This window comes from Dreissena polymorpha, chromosome 11 (genome assembly GCF_020536995.1).
Source record: "Dreissena polymorpha isolate Duluth1 chromosome 11, UMN_Dpol_1.0, whole genome shotgun sequence".
In the NCBI taxonomy this organism is placed as follows: Eukaryota; Metazoa; Mollusca; class Bivalvia; order Myida; family Dreissenidae; genus Dreissena; species Dreissena polymorpha.
In genome coordinates this window covers 27176817-27190453 of record NC_068365.1, presented here as the reverse complement: position 1 = coordinate 27190453, position 13637 = coordinate 27176817, and the positions used below count along the sequence as shown (strand labels likewise).

Genomic DNA, 13637 nt, shown 5'->3' with positions numbered 1-13637 from the left:
ATCCATTGTTCCAGTACAGTAGCCAGGTGCCTGTGTATTAAGCTGATACGATAGTGATCATCACAGCAGCTTGCTATTACACATTGTATTCATTCTGCTGGCGTTGTGTTAGATGTCATTTTTATCAGTTTTCAATTATGTGTATCTCTTCGCTTAACTCAACGTTCAATGGCACGCGCACTTAACAAAATTATAAAACATAACGCGTATCATTTTATTACTTTTTATTAATTATGTACACGTATTAGATTTTATATATTTTTTTTTTCTTGTGTTTTTCTCAACCAGAAAGAAATAATAAAACATGTAATATAAAATTCAACATTTGGCTCTTACAAGAGGTGGCCTCCACGTGGCAAGAGCTGGGCAACATATTCATTATGTTGGCAAACTACCTCATGTTTATATATTGAGAAATTGAGTGTTTATCGGTGGTCTAAATTACTATTGCGCTTTATATTTAAACTGAAATCATTATACGCCCGTCTATGACGGGACGTATTATGGTATACCCCGCGTCCGTCCGTCTGTTAATGTCGTACGCTACGTCAAATATCCTTTGACAGATTTTCTTCAAATTTTAACACAATCTTAATATTGATAAACCCTGATCCCCTTTCGTTTTTGACGGAATTCTGAATTGTCGTTCCAGAGTTATGGGACTTTGTTCGTCAAAATTTCGTGATTTCATTGAATGTCCTACTGTAGCTCAAATATCCTTCGATGGATTTTTTTCAAATTTCAACACAATCTTAATATTGATAAACCCTGATCCCCTTTCGTTTTTGACGGAATTCTGAATTGTCGTTCCAGAGTTATGGGACTTTGTTCGTCAAAATTTCGTCATTTCATTGAATGTCCTACTGTAGCTCAAATATCCTTCGATGGATTTTTTTTTTTTTTTTTTTTTAGTATCCCTGAAAAATTGAACAAGGTGAGCTTTTTTCTATTCCGATTGTACACTACCACTTACCCATCTACATTTCTCTTTTATTATTGGTCAAAATATCTATAACAGGTTTACTTCAACTCCATATCCTCTAAAGAAATGCATACATATACTCAAAAAAAGATATGGTATGAATGTCAAGGAGACGGCGCTCCATGCTCATGTACTTATAAAATAAACCATGTATTCAAATACAAATAAACTGAAGTAAAAAAATGATTCAAAGGGTTATTTATTACCTTACTACTTCATTGGCGAACGACGGGCGTATCATGCGCTCATGGCGCAGCTGTTTATTTTTATTATGTCATGTCTACAATATTTTACAAGACACTTTTTAATAGCATTAAACTTAATTGAAGATCTTACATTGATTCCGCCATAAATCATTATTTATAATTACTATTATGTTATTTAAATAAAAGCACCAATTATTAAAAAAACAGTATTGCGTTATTTAAATCGTTAATTTACCTACAATTTCCTAACAGAATTTGTTGTTCAGAGGTAGCTCATTCATTTCCCTTAATTCTTTACCGTAGGCATAGCATTAATTACTCAATTCAAAATTAATCCACAGTTTGCAAATAAATGCCCCTGATGTTATTGTAAGCCAATTATAGGTGTCATTAACACCTCGTTGTAGGTATACCACCTCTATAAAAAACCAATTTACCGAACCCTCCATGGCATTTACCATTCTATACATAAATGGTGACGTCACTACGTTATTGTCAGTAAGACCGGTGTGACACATTGTGGAATTTACTATATAAATCAATTTACCGAACTTGTCATTTACCGAAACCTCCAGCACCCGATCATACAAATAGGCGCGCGACAAAGCTGCATTGACTCAATTTCAAAATTATCAAGGTAGAACTATTCTGTCCTCGACTTTTTTATTTATTTTTGTTCGCAAACAATTTTATTTGTTTATTCACAAGATCAGACCATTTTTAGAGTGCTGTTTTTCTGAAATTGCTATCTGTCATCAAATGTCACATGTTTTCGCGACTGTTCAATGTTTGTTTAATTTTATGAATGAATAGCTAGTCAGCTGTAAGTTGTTTCATAAAATTCTTTCTAATAAATTTTGGTAAATCTGAGAACACTCCGTGTATCATATTAGCAATGTCAAAATCAAGGGATATAACATACTGGCACTCATACAGACAGGTAAAAAAAATGTTTCTATACACTCTCTCTCCAGACGAACACACAACATCTGGGAATCCCAGTTATTCTAAATATAGCTCTTAAATAACGTCATGTAAACTGGGCAACTAATCGTAATAATCATGTGACTATTTTACTGGATACCGGTCTTGCGCGAGAAGGGTGTTTCGTCAATTAATTACCGGAAACCAGTCGAATTTTCATCCGGGCTATGTGCAAGCCGAGGTATAAACGTGAAAACAGACAAAAATGTCTCACAATTAGCGTTCTTACACAAACAAAATAAAACATTCGAACTCGGAAGATACTGAACGCATCGAGGCATTTTTTAAGAAAGAATCATCGAAAACCGTTATAACCCAGCAGGATTCCCAGGTAATCAACATCGAACATTGTAAAAGTGAAAGAAGACAATCGGCAGCTGCCGCTCCTTTCCCTTCCAATACTGTAGCAAATCAAGATCGTCAACCCATTCATCATGAAATTGAAATCACAAAATTGACATCGTTCCCCGGCCCCAGTACAAAAATATAGTTGAAAACATTTCCCATTATTAGATCTACACCTGCAACTTTATTAAGGACTTTGACTTTAATACCTGTTAAATGTGTTTAAGAACAAAAAGGACAGAGACAAGTCTCTTTTGATGAGTTATAGACATTGAAATGAACAGTTTATATTTTTTCCCCTAATATCTCTCTTTCGCACTCTTTTTTTCCCCTTTCACCCAGCGCAGTGCCTTCCGCAGGAATTTTTTCAGGCGCCCCGGGGCCGATCGGGGTGGGATCGGGAGGGGTGTTCCCTGCCGACGTTGATTTTTTTAATTTAACGTGTCAATTCACGTTCTGTGGTGCGTTATAACTCAAAGAAAAACAGCGTCAAAAGACGTCATTTGGTGCGCTATGACTCTTCAAAAAAATCCCCCAGTCATTTAAAAATATATTTTGTTTATATTGTTTAATTGTTTTAAAACTTTTCCGCACAGATAGTAAAATCCTGACTCAAACGATTCCCCAATACATCCGTTTCAACCCGACTCTATTACTGTATACTTACTATTTTTCAAGTTTTTATTTATTACCCGATAATCCCGTTTATTCCGTTTTTATCAATCTCTTTCTGGTAAATATTTACAATAAAAGCTTTCAGTTCTTTCTTTAACACAAACCTTGCCATTTTTTAAGTGACTATTTATAGATTTGATGAAATATTGCCTCTGAATATGCGTCAATCCCCTGACCTGTTGTGTGCTTGTTAAAACGCACAATACACGCCATTTGTATGCAATAGACGCGACATTGTACATGCTGCATAATTTTCGCACTCTTTTTAATTGAGAAAAAGATTCGACACAAAATAAATTTGCACTGCTTATTTGAAGCAAAAATATTTAACGTTGCGGTTACATTTACATTCGGAAGTGTGTTTCGGATTAAAAACGCGTTAACATCGACTTACGGGAATGGGTTTCAGATTACAAATTTAATTATTCCCATTTGAGATTTCAACAAATATTAACCGTTGCGTTATAAATTCAACGATAATTTGTTTAAACACTTTACGAGTCGAATAAATGTTTTGACGGAATTATGCATGATATTCACGTTGTCCACGAGGATCACGGCCGGTTGCCATCATCAGTCTTCTAACTATCGATTATCGGACGAAACATTTACAAGTGTGCGTAATTAATTCAACGAAAATTTGTTAAAGCGCATTACGTGTCGAATAAATGTCAGAAAAAAGAGGTTAATCAGTTCTATAAATGAACATGTTGAAATATACATGAACTGGAATTAAATAAATTGTTATCACATAATTGTAACCGGGAGTCATTTGCACAACTTACTCGCTATAATAATTAATTGTTTACCACTTGCAATTAATTTCTCGTATTAATTATGAGTCATAGGTAACACTTGTTTTCAGTAAAAAGGTGTGATGATGATGCCCTAAACCGTCTTTAATGTTCTGTACTGTACTAATTACCGGTTTATATTACTCAAATGGTACAACTTCTTACTAATCAAGCTGCGATAAACTCTTACTTCATGCCCGACGTCAATCAAAAATAATGGTCGATAGTTAACCCCGCCCTCATAAGCATTCGCGTAACCGATTGGACGATGAACTTCACAGTTTGACGACAATCTCCACGCAGAGTTGTCGTTCCTTGCTCTCACATACAACTCTGCGAAAGGCTCAGCCCTCCATTTTGTCTATAAAATAGATAAAACCGAACAAACGCATTCAACGTATATTTGATTGGATATTTAAGATCGCATGCATTAAATTAAGAAATATGACTTTTAAATGTACGATTAATCGTGCAAAAACTTGCGAGTTTTAATGCAACTCTTTGGAACTAATTTATTGCCCATTTACGCAGATGGAATCATTTCACGCACTTCACAAATGTAAACAATTGAACATATTTTTTTGAGTGACGTTAGGAATTGCTTCGACGTGTGTATGTATGTTGGTTTCCTAACATAAAAAAAACATTATCAATTTTATAATAATGAATTAAGACTGATATAAGATATCATGGTATGAGATGGTTTTCTTTAATGCAGTGAATGCAATGTAACCGTCGTGCAAGAGATTGTTTAGTATTCTGTAACCTCAATGATGAACGCTTGGAATGATCATGACATAAATGAGACGCTTTCATAACAATAGTCCGTTCTGAGCCCAACACAGAGGTGAATGTAATGTAACCGTCGTGCAAGAGATTGAGTTTGACGACTGGACAGTTACCAGATACATCCTTGTCAGCATTTAAATGACCATGTTATGTGGCTAGAATAATCGATACGCGCGTCATGCTATTCTCTTATCAGTGGATTATCCATTACCCCATGTGGTGTTTATGGCGATTACTTGTGAAAGTAGGTACCGAGTGCTCTTTTAAAACAGGGAATATTGATACACTGATAGGGAAACCTTGATTTTTTTTGGACAATCTCCACTTTCTTTTACTGAAGAATACACTGATCGGAAAATTTCAAGCGCCCCGGTGACTCTGATTTCGAAATTCAAGCGCCCCAGCAAGGGGCGCTTAAATGGCCTGGGGAAGACCTGACCCAGCGTCCAGCATCTTCCCCTTTCTCTAAAAAAAACCCCTGTGTTGTCCATTCATTCATAGCAGTGTGAATTGGCATTAATAAGTGTTGATCGAGTCAAATTTGAGTTAATCAAGTATTGTCTACTATAACATTGCAATTCATTGTACTGAATCATTTATTTCTTGCTATCAGAAAAGTTTTGACCATTTGGAAAAAAAGTTCAATAAAACTGATTAACTTAGTAACTCAGTTCTTACAAAGTAAAATATTGCTGAATTATATGTTATATCTATTTTGTTATTGCAATTCATAATGTTATGTTAAGAACCAAAAAACAAGTTAAATAAAACTCAGTAACTTATAAACTCAGTTCTTACTAAGTAAAATATTGCGAAATTATATGTTAAATATAAAAATGTAGCAATCTAAATTACATGTACAAAATAATAATAAAAATCTCAATTAGAATTATAATTGAAATTTTGTTCACATTCATAAATTGTTTGATTTCCAATAGCAAAAATAAAATGATAAAGCTAAAATGAAATGAACCTTATGCAATGGTTACTGTATCTCTAATGAAGACTAATGACACTGTCTGGTGCTCAACAGCTCTAAATTCCTCACCTTTGCCAGGTATGAAATGTCATGTTTTTATCCCCACGCTTTTTGAAAAAAAGGTGGGGATATTGTGGTGATCTCCGCTGTCCGTCCGTCTGTCCGTCCGTCCTGGCCACTATCTCCTCCTACACTAAAAGCACTAGAACCTTGAAATTTACACACATGGTAGCTATGAGCATATGTGCGACCCTGCACTATTTGGAATTTTGATCTGACCCCTGGGTCAAAAGTTATAGGGGTTGGGGTGGGGCCGCGTCAGAAATTATCACTCATTTTTTTAGGTTATTTTACATTTACTTCTTTATTTCTACACCGATTCACTTCAAATTGATACTGGACCTCACCTATGACAATACGGTCAATCTCAACCATGCATGGCCCCATTCCCAACCCTGGGGCGCCCCGCCCACATAGGCCACACCCACCAAAAATTTCCATTTACTATAATTTTTTCATTTCTACACGGATTCACTTCAAATTGATACTGAACTTTTGTTATGACATTAGGGTCAATCTCAACTATGCATGGCCCCAATCCCAACCCTGGGGCGCCCACCCACATAGGCCACACCCACCAAAAAATTCCATTTACTATAATTTTTTCATTTCTACACGGATTCACTTCAAATTGATACTGAACTTTTGTTATGACATTAGGGTCAATCTCAACTATGCATGGCCCCATAACCAACCCTGGGGCCCCGCCCACATAGACCACACCCACCCAAAATTGCCTTTACTATAATTTCTTCATTTCTACACCGATTCACTTCAAATTGATATTGAACTTCTCTTATGACAATACAGTCAATCTCAACTATGCATGGCCCCATTACCAACCCTGGGGCGCCCCGCCCACATAGACCACACCCACCCAAAATTGCCTTTTACTATAATTTCTTCATTTCTACACCGATTCACTTCAAATTGATACTGAACCTCTCTTATGACAATACGGTCAATCTCAACTATGCATGGCACAATTACCAACCCTGGGGCGCCCTGCCCACATATGTCACACCCACCCAAAATTGCCTTTTACTATAACTTCTTCATTTCTACACCAATTCACTTCTAATTGATGATGAACTTCTCTTATGACAATACGGTCAATCTCAGCTATGCATGGCCCCATTACCAACCCTGGGGCACACCTAGGTCAAACATTCGGCGTGGGGATACGCGTCGGCCTCTGCCGCGCCATTTCTAGTTTTTAGTTAGCATCCCAAACCAAATGGGTCCTTCTTCACAAGTGACACATTCCTCAAATAATTAGTTCAATTAACAACAACATTTATACTTTTATTTGATTTTACATAACAATAACATAGTCCAGCACATATTCTCATAATACATTTTGCTAAATCAAATCATTTTTTATTGTTATTCTGTTATATTGTCATTTTAATACACAATATAAATTATATATATATTTATATACTTAATACATAAAAGTAGCACATGAAAAGCCAAACACATTTATCATTCACAAATTTGATAATGGAATACTTTTATTTGATTAATGGCAAACAGTACAAATGAATCAATACAAGAAAAAATAATGTCTGCCATGATGTTGGTATGGTTTTACATAACTGACTATTGGGGTTATTTACCCTCGGGACTTCGGTTAAAAACCATTGCCCGAGCACACTGCTTAACATAGAACTCTGCATAAAAAGCCGAAAACGGCCATAAAATGGACAGCCCGATTTTACTGGGCTGTACCATTGGTATAAATATAAAACTTTGCAGTGTTGGTGCGGTGCCTTAATAAAAATCTATTGGTTTAAAAATATATAACCTTTATATGAAGCGTTAAAAAGACGCAGTGCTATACAGTGAATAGGCCTAACGCGGTTAAAAAGCGGCATTTAATTGGTTGATGCGCTTATATAACGATGGCGCTGATTGGCCGAAATTTCTTATTAAGGATTGCCAGTAGGTCAATCCGTTTTAAAATAGATTTTCCCACGGCTGACTTTGTACTTTTAAGAAAAAGTAAACAATGATGGTTGATATGCAAAAATATAAATGAAAGAACAAGAATGAGTTAATCCAAAAGAACTTGGATTTGTTTTATAGTATTAGATTACTATGTTTTTTGTTACATTACTGTGCTTATTATTAATTTATATCATTCATATGATGTTGTTATTGTATGTTATTCTTTGTATTGTTTTTTAAGGAGGAGAGAGAGAAAGAATAGCCCAATTTTTATAAGTAAAGATGGTGAAAACACACATACTGTTGTATGTGGCAGCATCATTACCAGACCCATTGTTCAGTATATACTGCAATGGGTTTGTTGGAGTCTTTAGACTTTGTGATCTGTAGTTTAAAAATTTGAATCCAAATAGGACTATTTAATATATTAATTATAGAAAAAGGAATACACAGATGTGTAATATGTTTGTGTAACAATATAATAATATTTGAGGGTTTTCCAGATCACAAAGTGGTTGAACATTGCCACAATATGTTTACATGCATAGTCAAGTACCATTTTTATGTGTATGTTTAAAGTTTAAACTAAATGCCAAACAACAAGATCTAATCATAAGAGAGATATGTTTATATCTAAGAACATTTATTAATAGGGATGCCAGAGCCTGATTTAACAGCTCTCAAATGTAGAGTGAAGTTGCATGTGAAAATGCAATTATATGAGAAGGAAAGGAAAAAAAAAAGACAATATATGATGTCACATAGAGCGTGTAACTCTCAATTATATATTAATATTGCAATTAAGTATTGAGTTATTAAAAAATTAATGAGTACAAGTTTATGTATGTGGCTCAATGTTGAACACTTGCAGACAGGGAATATAGCCGTAATGCTCCAACATAAGACCCTGTCTGTATGGAACTTAAGGAGGATTGGGCTATAGGAAAGAGAGATCCCCCCAGAGTGGCAATAAAACAATATTTTAAAAGTGGGTTTAGTAATAAACCCTTATGTTAAGGGCAATAACTTACGTGTCTCCAAACGGTCACCTTCATAGGGCCACATAAAAATTAAGGGTAAGACAATGTACTTTACAGTTAAAAATAAGACAGACAGCTAAATTTGTACAAGATGTACATTATTTACAATATGTACAGGACTATATGCATTTATATATTTAAAATACATGTTGCCACCCTGGAGGGTTGAAAGAAGGAGAGATTTTATGGAAGTGTAGGCCGATATGGGTGGGGGAAAAGAAGAGCCAGCAGGGGTGGTGTCACTCAGTTGTACAAGGGAGGTAATTATGATGATGAAGTCTACAATGGTTGTTTCCCCTGGACCAGAGGGAGTGCACGGTCAATAAAAAATAGTTTGTATACTATTGAAGGAAAATTGATAATGGTAAGATGTAAAATGGTAAAAAGACCAAATATTACCTAGATACGTTAAGATAAACCCTAAAAGCTCTAATCTATCCAATATTATTAGTATACTGATGATAACATTGGAAGAAATAGTACTAAAGTACCTTATATGGTATCCAAGATGACAATTAGACAGTAAAACCGAGGCAATTTGCTATATAAAATAGCAATTTAATATAAAAATTAGGATATTTGCTATAAAAGTAGCAATTTTAACAATTAACAATTAGACAGTAAAACTGAGGCAATTTGCTATATAAAATAGCAATGTAATATAAAAATTAGGATATTTGCTATAAAAATAGCAATTTTAACATGAGTTAATGCAATAATAATAAAATTAAGGCAATTTGCTATATAAAATAGCAGTTTTCACAAAAATAAGGAAATTGCTACACAAGATAGCAGTTATAGTAATCCTTAATGTACTCCAAGGTACAAGATTAGTACTTTCAACAAGGTCGACAATACTTTGTCCTAGATAGGGCTAAATAGGTGTTTATAATGGTATAAGGCCCTGCACCGTGCACTCCAGTCCGACATGGTTCTTCGAGTTTGAAGGAGAAAGGGTGGGGTGTCAAAGAGGAAGGGAGGGGGTGCAATGCAGCCAACAATCCCAGGTTACTGGACAGCCTCGTCCTTTCTTGTAGTAAGAAATGCCATAAAATATGATTGTATTAAAAAAACTGAAAAATGTAAATGGTGGACTAACGTCATGCTCTCATAAAAAATGTATTAAAATAAAGAAGACCAGGTCAATGCCATTGGCCTGATTTAGAAAGGGCGGGGTAGAACATTAAACCCATTAAAAACTAAAATAAAGGTTGTGTAAAAGCGACACAAATCCAACACAATTATTTGATTACATCAGGTTTGTGCAGAGATTACACATTTTTAAAAGAAAACAGTCACAAGACTGTATAATTAGGTGGGTGTTGGCTGCTCTCCCTCCCCCAATGACCTAGATTTTGTCAGTTATTTGACAATCTAGTAAGTATTTGGAGAGGGCAGAGAAGACCGGGCCCCTAGCTGCTCCCTTGGGGTCTAGCACGTTGGTAAGGTTAAAAACTAGTCCATGGGAGTGCAATGCAGCTTCAAGGTGGTCCCTCTGCGCCTTATGGTTAGGACAGTGTAGCAGCATGTGGGGCGCAGTGAGAGGTTCCTGGCACCTAGGACATGCAGGGTCTATACCGAGGACATACTTTCCTGCGCCACCGGGTAATAGGGTGGTTCCCATCCTCAGGCGCGTGATGGCTCTGTCAAGCACAATGCTTGCTGAGTATCTGTCAGGCGGCCTGAGGGTTTTCGCAGGTCTAGTAAAAGTATGTCGACGGGAAGACAAATTGTCGGTCCGGAGATTCCACTCACCCAAAACAAATTTCTTTGTCAGGGAGTAGATCTCAGAAGGTGCCAGGGGTTCCCCAACATCTACGGCCCCCCTCAAGAGGAGGGGTTTTACATATTAAATATCACCAGCATATATACACACTTTTAACAATTGAGCAACAACACTTACCTTAATTACTTGATAACCTGTGAAAACTTTCTCTTTATCCACCCTTTGATTTTTTATTTGAAAATGAATGTGATAATTTTATAATTACATAGGTACCTAATAACTTTATTTATACCACAAATAGACATCCTTTGATGACACCACCAGTTAATTTTTTTGTCAAAATGATTAAAGAATTTTTTGATTTTTCACAGTTTGAAAATTAAGGTCATTCTCTAAACATGATTAAAAAAGTAAATAATTTTATTTTTTTTACAGTTTGAACATGAAGATCATTCTCTCTTCTCTTCAAAGTATCACATTTCAACTATACAATAGGAAATACAAACATTTTAGTTAGACTAAGTCAGCATAAGATAGTGACAAATGGATTTTTATAATATACTTTAATTTCAGGTAAGAATATGAATCATTTATTACTACTGGGGCTAATAAATTATACTAAGACAGTCACTGACACACAAGCTGGCATAAAATATAATCTATGGCAATATATTAGTCTAAATTCATAAATAATATGTCACAAAATACATTTCATTATTTACACACCTTCATATTAAACCATATATTATTTATCTCTATATATTATATACCGGTATATGGTACATAAAGGGTCAGATAGTGGTACATAAAGGGGTGGTACATAAGGGGACTGGTACATAAAGGGTGACATCCAATCATGTTTACTATGCTGAGGAATCATGTTCCAGTACACCCAATGCAACAGGCCATTTGGCAGCTATTTCTTAGGTAATTACTTATTGTTCTTTTAGTATACAACATAAATTAATGAACTGAGAGCTGTGTACAGATGCTTTGTGTTTCTTTTCAGGTAAGCCATTTGTCTGTATTGGGTGGCCGAAACCGCGCTGATGTGTGCCGGCGCATTCTGAAGCATTGCATGTCAAATGAGGTGGTCAACCGGTACAGCTGGCATGGGAGGAAGAAAAAGGCAGTATTTGGAAAATTCCATTGGCTGATGCTGTGCAGAGTAAGTTGTCATAGTATGTGTAAAAAGATAAGGTCACAGTTAGAACTAATACATAGTGCCAGTTACGCGGTCTCGGTAGTTTTCAGACTATAGTCACTATACTTAAGGGGTCAATATAAAAAACCGGCTCTGTATACAACCCTGCGTTCTAGGCACCTTTAATTACTATGAGGGGGGTGTAGGGGAGGTAATGCAATCAAATGTCACAATAAGGTCTTATATCGAAAACCACAATCACGTCTGAAATTAAAATTTCATGTACCTCGCAATTAATGTCGCTATATATTTCCTTGTATGAGACGTAAAATAAATGACGTATTTATATATTATACTATATAAGGTACCCCTATACACCTTAATTCGTGTTAATATCGGGTAAAAAAGGGTATGGAGATACATGTATTTAAAGTGGGAACCCCATGACCTATTTCTTAATCAGAGACCCCGTAACTGGCCATATGTGTGAATATATATATATACATACAGAATTACATCCGGCTGTTTTCCTTTTTCAAAAGTAGTCTTCATATTGTAATTTAAAAAGGGTTTAGAAATAATATTGGTTTATAAACTGCCCAGTATACTATCGTTAATTCTTGCAACCCTGTTTGAACATATAATGGATATAGAATAATATGAGCCTACATGTCATTACCATTTTCAGAAGCTGTCATGCGGGCGGTCCTTGAAATGCACAGCTGCAGAAGTTGAACATGAGTGCAGGGAATGGTTTAGAACAGCCTCTGACCGTGAAGTTGGAAGAAAGAAGAGGACAGCCAAAAAAAGTGATGAACCGTCCCAATGAATTTTAACTTGTGTGTGTTTTAACTTTTAATTTAGTCTCCTGCTGCAATTTGTTATGATGTAATGGTCTCTTTGAACTTTAAATTAATGATTTTACACAACTTTTCTTTTAATATGCATAATCATGGAAGCAGTGTATATTTATGCCCCCCTTTGAAGAAGAAGGGGTATATTGCTTTGCTCATGTCGGTCGGTCGGTCTGTCGGTCCGTCCACCAGGTGGTTGTCAGACGATAACTCAAGAACGCTTGGGCCTAGGATCATGAAACTTCATAGGTACATTGATCATGACTCGCAGATGACCCCTATTGATTTTGAGGTCACTAGGTCAAAGGTCAAGGTCACGGTGACCAGAAATAGTAAAATCGTTTTCGGATGATAACTCAAGAACGCATATGCCTAGGATCATGAAACTTCATAGGTAGATTGATAATGACTTGCAGATGACCCCTATTGATGTTAAGGTCACAAGGTCAAGGTCACGGTGACCCGAAATAGTAAAATGATTTTCGGATGATAACTGAAGAACGGTTTTGCCTAGGATCATGACACTTCATAGGTACATTGATCGTGACTCGCAGATGACCCCTATTGATTTTCAGGTCAAAGGTCAAGGTCACAGTGACAAAAATCGTATTCACACAATGGCTGCCACTGCAACGGACAGCCCATATGGGGGGCATGCATGTTTTACAAACAGCCCTTGTTTTTTTTTTGTTTTTTTTTGCCTTTATTACCTAAATAGCTGTAACTCTGTGTGTTACTTAGGTAAACGTAACTTTTCAATATATTCTTGTTCTAATTGTTTTCATTTGTCATTTTTGAAGAAAACAAGTTTCATGTAGTTTGTATTAATATTGAAGACAATTTTCTCGTAATATTTTTTATTCAAAACTTTCTAGAAATGCCCATAATTTATGTCTAAGTTCAGGGGACATACAATGTGTTTATTTCTGAAAATACTCAATTATAAAAACCAATTCCCTCAATTCATTTTGAATTTGATAAGTGACAGAACTCAATTATTATGCCCCCCTTCGAAGAAGAGGGGGTATATTGCTTTGCTCATGTCGGTCGGTCGGTCTGTCGGTCCGTCCACCAGGTGGTTGTCAGACGATAACTCAAGAAAGCTTGGG

At 35.8% G+C, this 13637-nt stretch overlaps 1 long non-coding RNA gene across 1 annotated transcript; it reads left to right on the top strand.

Moving 5' to 3' along the window:
- Positions 1-1773: 1773 nt before the first annotated feature.
- LOC127851577 (uncharacterized) lies at positions 1774-13151 on the top strand. The gene is made up of 3 exons (XR_008035828.1): positions 1774-1825; positions 11540-11698; positions 12363-13151. It is a non-coding gene; the product is annotated as an uncharacterized LOC127851577 (long non-coding RNA).
- Positions 13152-13637: the final 486 nt, after the last annotated feature.